The sequence below is a fragment of the Asparagus officinalis genome, chromosome 1 (genome assembly GCF_001876935.1).
Source record: "Asparagus officinalis chromosome 1, Aspof.V1, whole genome shotgun sequence".
Taxonomy (NCBI): Eukaryota; Viridiplantae; Streptophyta; class Magnoliopsida; order Asparagales; family Asparagaceae; genus Asparagus; species Asparagus officinalis.
In genome coordinates this window covers 84,583,493-84,591,982 of record NC_033794.1, presented here as the reverse complement: position 1 = coordinate 84,591,982, position 8,490 = coordinate 84,583,493, and the positions used below count along the sequence as shown (strand labels likewise).

At 48.2% G+C, this 8,490-nt stretch overlaps 1 pseudogene; it reads right to left on the bottom strand.

The window, feature by feature from the left end:
• On the bottom strand, positions 6,028 to 6,600 carry LOC109836774 (annotated as a pseudogene).

Genomic DNA, 8,490 nt, shown 5'->3' with positions numbered 1-8,490 from the left:
AGAGAGAGATATCAAAGCGTTGACTTTGTCTCAAGATCGTGCATGCTTCTTGTCCTCTTCCTGGCTTTTTTCAAATAGATCCTGTGGAGGTTGAGGTGGCTGACTTGGTCGGGATCGCTTTCGGAGGTTGTCTTATCCCAGGATGATCTTCAATATCGTCTCATCCTTTCTTTCATATACGCCGAATGGCATTCGCGCTCTTTTTTGGCTTGATTCGCGGTTGGTGTTGCTGAACCTGCAAATCCCGCATTTGCTGGCATGTCAACTCCATCTCAGTCTTGAACTCAGCTCTGATTTCTTCGGGCGTTGTTATAGCCAATTGCTTCTTTGCAGCATGTGAGCCAATTGGTCGGTAATTGCAAATGAATTCTCGATGGCTTGTCCAAGCATGGAATGCGGATCGTCCGATGCAAGTGGCCTGAAACAAGTATACTGACATTTCTTCATGCTGAAGATAGCCCTCGGCATTTTCCCCTAGTAAGTCTCGTCGTAGGTTGCTCTTCTTTGTAACGGCTGGCCATCCTTATGAGAAAGACCCCCGCTCAACTCTCCCCCGCTGGAGAGAAATCAGGGTCGGGATTGACTGATTTTGCTTCGCCTTTGTTGTCATATTAATATGACCTCAGGGAATCATCTTTGTCGGACTGGCCGGTTTTTTCTTGTTGAAACGTCTCATCTTGGGTCTTGACGTTTCACTTGAAGAAGTCTTTGAAAATACCGGAGACTCTTGTTTGAAATTCGCTTTTAGAGCATGCCCATTCTGTCAGCACTGCGGCTTGATGAGTCTCTCACAGGACGCAGTGAGACTCGTTTTTGTAAACAACTCTTTTTCTTGAGTTATTTTTGCTGATAGTCAGCTCATCGTTGTTACGATTGACATATATCTCTTTCTACTGAAACCTTGGTTAACAGTACGCCAGGTACGACTTGTTGTCGCTTCTGAGGCGATCCAAGGTTGGATTTTTAAATCCACCCCCTTAGCGGGATATGGTGTCATCATCGGTCCTCGACGAGAATGAACTGGTATCTCTCGTTCTGGACTTGTGCTAGTTCTGAACAGAGGATGTTTACGACTCACCCCTGTATAAGAAACCACTAAGGGTTTATTTCTGGGTTTGACTGCGCTCTTTGGTTGGGGCTTTGCCTGATATCAAATGCCAAACTAAGGAGATCTAACTTCTGTGAGTTTGACTTTCAATATGTCCGGCTTGTCCTGAATCTTCACTGGTGACGCAGCAGACGGCTTGGGACGGATGCTGAAGGATTGAAATGGGTCTTCATTGACCTTCCTCTTTGGCCGCGGCCAGCCATAACTGTCGTGCGGTTTGTTTGATGGGCTGCGGCAGTATGGGCCCCCGGCGGTTACTATGATGAGGCCGCCACGTACGTGCTGGCCGCGGTTATATGATGACCGGACAGTCTGTGGCTGGCCGCTTAACTACCTTCCTCTTATTCTTTGGGTGTTCTCCGTTTTTGCGGAACCAAAACTCATACAGTTCTTTTGTGGTTTGGCGCATCTACCACTTCCTTTTTTGTTTCCTGCACTTGTTGAGAGAAGGCCACAGAGCGTGAGCAGGCTTTTGCTTGACGCCATTTGTATACGGCTCCTTCAGGGTAACTCTTTTGTACAGAGTCCATGTCGCTCTGTCGTAAGCTGTGGCGGAGATGTGAATTTTGCCTTTTGGTGCTATCACTGAACTCCATTTTGATTCTGCGTTATATTTCTTCTTTTAGGTCCGTGTAATATGGACCCGTCGGTCTGTTGCATGGCGCTTAGCCAATTGACAGAGCGGCGGCGTTGCCGTTGTCTCTGACGAGCTCTGCTCTTTGTCTACGCGGAGCATGCTTGTTTAAGGACGCGCTTGAACTGGTGAAGGTCTTCGGAACCAGAGATGTCGGGCAGGTTGATTCTTTTGGGCAATGACTTGGCAAGAATCTCTAGGGGCCTGCGGTCTTCATTGGAATCTGAAGACCTCGGGAGGAACTTTCTTGGTGAAGAAATCCTCCCGCACTTGGCGGGGTGAGGAGGATTTTGATGACAGAGGTATGACATATACTCCTCGTATTTTGCTTGATGGAATTATATTCGATCTCTTCGGTGACGAATGATTGCTAATCGGCTGCGAACACGCGGCCTCTGGCAGCGAGGCCGCTGGCTCCCACTGTGGTCCGAGTTTGTTTTCAAGCGAAAGTTGTTTTCCATTGCAGATTCCTTAAAACTTCGATCGTTTACAAAAAGAATTATCAATGAAATAAAAGAAAATACAACCTTCGAGAAAATAACACCAGAAATTGTTTATCAATCCTGCTTTTGTGGGAATTTCCTGTGCCGGGAGACGCTTTAGTTCGTGACCACCGATTCGTTAGATCAGAGGTTGTTTAAGGATTCTCCTTCGTTTATCGAAGTAAAGATTGAAAACGAATATCTTATCCGATGTAAGATGTCCGTTTTCCAAAGATCAAGTTGAGCTTAGATCTCTAGGATTCACTCAAATATGTGCTGTCAGTAGGGTGAAAATTCTCTCTTTCTTTCTCATAAATCACCATAAGACTCAAGTATCTTCGGCTCCAGAAAAATGCCTCTCTGTGCTTTAATTCGTGCCTAGGGAGGTATTTATAGGGCTCTCAGTGCACCACAGTTGAAACGGAGGCGCGAAAATAGACTGACATGTCGTTTTCTCTTTGGCCGCTGCAGTCTACACTGCGCGGCTATTGCGGCGGGAGTGTAAGCTGCCGGCGGCCGGAAGAGGCAGTTATCAGCACGTTTGATCGTGCTTAAAAACCGCTCTCGCACGACTTTTAAGCGCACCTTTTTTTCGTGGTTTATACTGGCTTGTCCACGCAGCACACGTTCTGTTTCTGTATGCTGCACGTGGGCCTCAAAATCATCGATATAACTGTTTCGTAACTGCTGCAACACTCCTTTAACATAGCCGCGGCACCCTAGATTGCAGCGCCCAAGCCGCGACACGATCAAGTCTGCTGCAACACTCCTTTAACATAAGCCGCGGCACTATATGCTGTCGCGCCTTAGCCGCGACACCATGAGTTGCCGTGCCACCTTGTGTTGCCTGATGACGAGTAAATTGTTCTCGCATGTTGTTTTGAATGGTATTTGGATGTCTGCAAGTATTTTTTGACGCCTACAGGGAAGAAGCGGCGAAAATTATAATTCCCGAAGTGGGAGAGCGTCTTCCTTGTATCAGGGATGTCCTTGCATTTCCAAGAGCACCTCTCCAAGCGCTGGACGAAGGGGACAAACTTATCGCCCTGAGGCGCCGCCGGGGCGCTCATCAAACATTCGCAGTGGTATACGAACCACGCCATCAAGTAGGTGTATGGTAGCCCCACCCTAGGATGGGAGCTTTTAACTGCTCCTTCCCCCTCATCAAGGACCGACACACGGCAGAATTGGGCCGTCAGAGTACGGAGCCCCCGGTGAATGCACGCTATCGTCACCGACACCAGGGAATAAGACTTCCCGTGAGCTAGGCAAACCGCCGGATACACGACCTCCACAGGAAGAGCCTCAAAGGAATGAGTGGGGATTACGCACCTCTTCAGCCATAACATGAGGTACCCCGCGAGCAGCGCCTTCCCCGAGATGAGAAGCTTCGCTTGATGATGGAACGAGTGGAAGACCATACCAGACTTAAACCCGCCCTCGTCGCGGTCAAGAGTCATGGTGCTTCCTTCTTTAGCTGTCCTCGCCTCTACTTCGGGCTGGTCGCACGCGCCTAATGGGAGAGCGGGATTCCCCTTGACATCGTTCCCCGGGAACAGGTAATCAGCCCAATTCTTGTGGCTGATCCCCGGGGTCTTCTTCTTCTTCCCCTTATGATCCGAGGCCCCTAAGGTACTGAGGCATATGTGGTAGTGGCAGAGTAACTCCCACAGGGTTTCAACCGCCAAAGGGGAATGGCTCGACAGCCTAGCGATCTCCTCTTGATCGGGGACGTACTCCTCGTAAGGAAAGTCTCCCAGAGGTAGCCCCGACACGTCGTACATCTCGTGAGGGGTGATACCAAGCTCACCATTGGGGGTGAAAAATGTGCCGCTTTCCGCGCAATACAGTTCCAGGATACTATGGAACTGACCGCGCCGCCTTAGCTGGGAAGCACAAAGCCCTATCGGCAGACACGTGGATCATCTCCCGTCGGATCTGGGCCCACCTAAAAAAAGGAAGAGTCTCGCCTGCATATGCTTGGCCCGACCCCACGAGTCACGCGAAACTTGGCTCCCAAAGACTAATTTCGCCTTGACGATTCACTCGCCACTAAAGGTAAAGTTACAAGCGAAGCCAATAGAATAACCTTGCTTAAACGGTTAAAACCCACGCCTCAGACGGCTAAGGGTTAGAGCGGAAATCTTAGCATCGAGCCTAAGAGAAACTGTTCAACAACTCATCATACTGAGGTGAATAGTATGACTAGCCCGATTCAAACGGTGATCGGTAAAGGCACATCAAACCCGTTGATAGCTGAGGATTTGCTAAAAATCCTAAAAGAAATCAAGTGCGCTTACTTCACAGAAAATTTCTTCATTCAAAGTATTCCAGACCACACGCGAGCCGGTTTAGGTCTGAAAACTTTGAATGGGGTCTTGTAGACGGTAAAAAATACCTCTATAGGCTTACAGGAGATTCGTCTACGAGAAGAGCCCGCACGCTCAGTTCTATGGCACGGGCCTAAATCGCATAAATGTCGGATATGCTCGGTTCTAGGTTCGCCTTACGGTCGGCTCGCCAGCACGAGTTAAGATCGATCAGGATGGCGGAAGTTCGCCTTTCACTCAACTCGCCTGCCCGAGTACAGAGTAGAATCCGCCAGCAAACCCCAAGACTGTCAGTACAGCTGGGTATCCGCTACCCCACGTGCTGAGATGGACCTTCCCATCTCTCTCGACCCGAAGGGAGAGAGCACAGTACCCCAGGACCGTCAAACGACCGCTCGCAATGCGCACAGCGCGAAGGACTGGACATGTGTCGAGTCAACCTGAGCATTCATAAATGCGACTCACCTCGGCTGTCTGAGTCTGGAGGTGGATCCGCCGGCACTCGGCAAGCTGGCTAGACCCACTCGAGTACTGTGCACCTACTTCGCCGCCTCTCCTGACCGGAAAGGAGAAAGCACCGTGCTCAAAGCACGCCGGGCGGTCACGCACAGTACAAGTGATCGGACAGACACTTCATCGATCTGCGAACTCATAAATGCGGTTCATTAATGCTGGTCAAATCCACTCGGATAGCAGACGGCTGTTGCCTCATGCACAAAGATGGGCCTTCCCCTTTTAGGTGACAGGACATAAAGCACAATCCCTGGAATGACCATTCATGGTATCGAGGAACGGCGAGACGTCTCTGAAGAGGATGTGGTCACATCCCACAATTCAAGGAGAAATCAAGCTGTCCTTCTTTCATTTAAAAAACCCCTTCCAGCACGATGGAAGAGAGGTCGCAAAACTTGGAGAAAAAAGAGTTGAGACCAAGCTGTTAGCAAATCCTTGCATTACAGCACTGCTGCCTAGTTCCGAGCTCCGATCGCCGACGAACCAAGCAGACCCGAACTCCATTGCCCCGAGCTTCTACTGCGAACTGAAGCTCTCCAGCAACCTCATTCAAACGGTCCAAGGGAAGCAGACTCGACCCGAGCATCGAGCGAAGCGTCCTATAGCCACCTAAAGTCCCCACACAAAACAAAGAGGGCCTTCCCTCTGCTTCTGTTGTAAACATTTGATTTGTTAGTTTGTAATAAGCTTTCTTATAAATACAAACGAAACTCCTTTCTTCGGAAGAATCAAATTTTCACCCTACAGAAGATGGCGACCACAGTGGGAGCAGCTGTTTCATCGAGTGAAATGGTGGTGGCTCAGTTTGATGAGGTTACTATCGGGACGACAGTAGAGTCCCTCGAAATCGAGTTCGACCAGGCCAAGTACGAAGAATACTTGTGTGCCGGTCGACCGTGCCGGTCGACCGCCAAACTCTGCTGATTTTTCTGAGTTTCTGTAATTTCTTCACCGATGAGTTCTTCACCAATCAATACTTTGTCCCGTTGCTTGCCTTCCCATATCCAGCTGCAGTCACACCGTGATCCAAATCAGTACCGCATTCCCCTGTGAACACCCCGCTCGAGTACAGTTGAAAGTCTGAACCCCCCGCATCAATCGCAACTGACACTGGCTGGTTAGCAACCGCTTTGAGCAGGGACGACTCGTCGTTGGCAGGCACGTCCTCGTAGCCTGTGATGGTCGCAGCACTGGCTGAAGCCTTTTTGGAACTGCAGGTGCCATCGGTGGCCGTGTATGGATACTTGGCTTCGGTTGTCAGGCCTTTGTTCTTCATCATGAACTTGAAGGCGTTGTCCATTAATGGTGTCGCAGTCCACGAGCTCTTGTTCAGAGAGGGGGATGAGTTTCCCTGTGCTCAGCTTGTTCAGAGAGGGGGATGAGTTTCCCTGTGCCCAACAGCATCCTGCATTCACATAGGCATGACATGAAAAACCGTATTAAATAATAGGGCTAAATGCACATATAAACCCCCTGCAATATCGCACTTTAGTACTTACTACCCAGTAGCTTGATTTTAACATATAGACCCATATATAAAATTGACTCTTTTTATCCTCAGACAGATTCGCTAATTTCACCCCGGGGGAAATATCAGCGAAAATTTCAACCAGGGTAAAAGAGTAAAAACCTCACCCAGGATTTCTCTCTATAAAAATCAGCCTGTGTACGATTAACCCTAAATTATGTCTGCATTATTAGGAAAGTGGCGGCGAGCCAGAAGGGGGTTCGAGGAGCAAGATTGGGAGGACTCGGCAGATCGAGACCGGAAGATTGCCTGACCGCTGAGGCTTACTACTACTCCAAAGGAGACGAAGCTTGCCGGTCGCTTCGATTACCTCGCCGCCGGGAGCTTGTCGGCCACGCTTCACACGGTGAGTGGCACTTTGGTAATTTTTTCTTTTGACGCCACGGTTGTAGGGCTGGTACCTCACCGCGGGGACTTGGAGTAACGGATGGGGGGGGGGGTCCCTTTTGGGCTCACATGTCGATCCACGGCTTGCCCTTTTGCTGAGACCAATCGCTGAATTCTCGGTTTAGCAAGGTTGATAAGCTAGACTATGGACATTCCGACTGGGTTTAATTACTCAAAGCAGTCCTAATGGTACATTTTCCAATTTTAATTTAATATTGTGGGGGTGATTTTCTTGAGATTTTTACCTTTAGCTAGTTGTATTTTGATGGTAGTTGAGGAGTAGATGGGATAGACTGAAAATGGTGGATTACTAATAAGTTGAGAATTAATGTGTCCCAAATTGTTTGGGTGGAAAGTTGATTTCATTAATGAATTCATTACAACTTTGAGCGTTACAATAAATTTGAGAAAATAGTCTTTTTATAAGATTTTTAACACAATGAAAATAAATTATAACTCTCTTTCAAACTATACACAATAGCCGTTTATCTCCTATTGCTTGCGTGAGATCTTTGCCGGTGTCGGGGTTTATCTGTGGACCGTCTACGGATCGGATCCGATTGATAGAATAATTGATCAGAACTCCTATTTCACCAAGAAAGTATTCGCTAAAGTATTGATATCGACCAAGCGAAATTAGTACTCTTCTCGAGATTAAGACTAAACATAAACTCAAGGAAAAGAAGACGGAGCTTCAGATCCTTCGAAAGACTCATTCTTTATGCCGAAGTTCGTCGGGATCTAGCTAGCCTCCTCTGAAATTTCGTGCTCTTTGACTCTTCAATCCAGCAACACATCATCCTCTTAATAAAACTTCAGATCTGGAGAATGGGGGCCCTATGCTTGTATTTATAAGACTTCGGATGCGGTTATTTGGATGAGAATGAGTGATTTAACCATATCTTCAGTTAACAACGGCCTAACCTTTCTTAGATATGATATCAAGTCAGTTGGGACACTGTGGAACGAACAAATCCTGAGAAATATCAACAAACTCGTCAAAAAAACACGTTTCAAGAACTAATTGTGCGGGACAAACACTGGTGACCCGCACCTGTACGGGTTAGTACTTAGTGTCCCGCACTGTCCCGCGCTGTGTGCGGGTGAGCAATTGGCGACCCGCAATAGTGCGGGTTAACTCGTGCCGACCCGCAATTGCGCGGGTCAACTCATGCTGTCCCGCAGTTGTGCGGGTCAGTTTTGTGCTGACCTGCGCCCTTGCGGGTTAATTGAGGCGCTTAGGCATTTTTTTTGCCTTTGCTATTTATCTGACTCGTAGGCTTTGCGGGCTTGCTTCATGCATTTGTTAGCTTTTATTCTGCATAGGAGGACCCCTTTAATTCAGATAAACCTATCAGATTTGGATGATGATCTTCATTGTCTTCATTTAGTCTTGAACTACGTGCGGGGATCCATAGGCATTTTTTGACGCCTACAGATACCCCCTCCAAAGTGTTTCAGTCTCATTCTTTTATCGAGGAGACTGAAATGCTTTGGATATGATACAC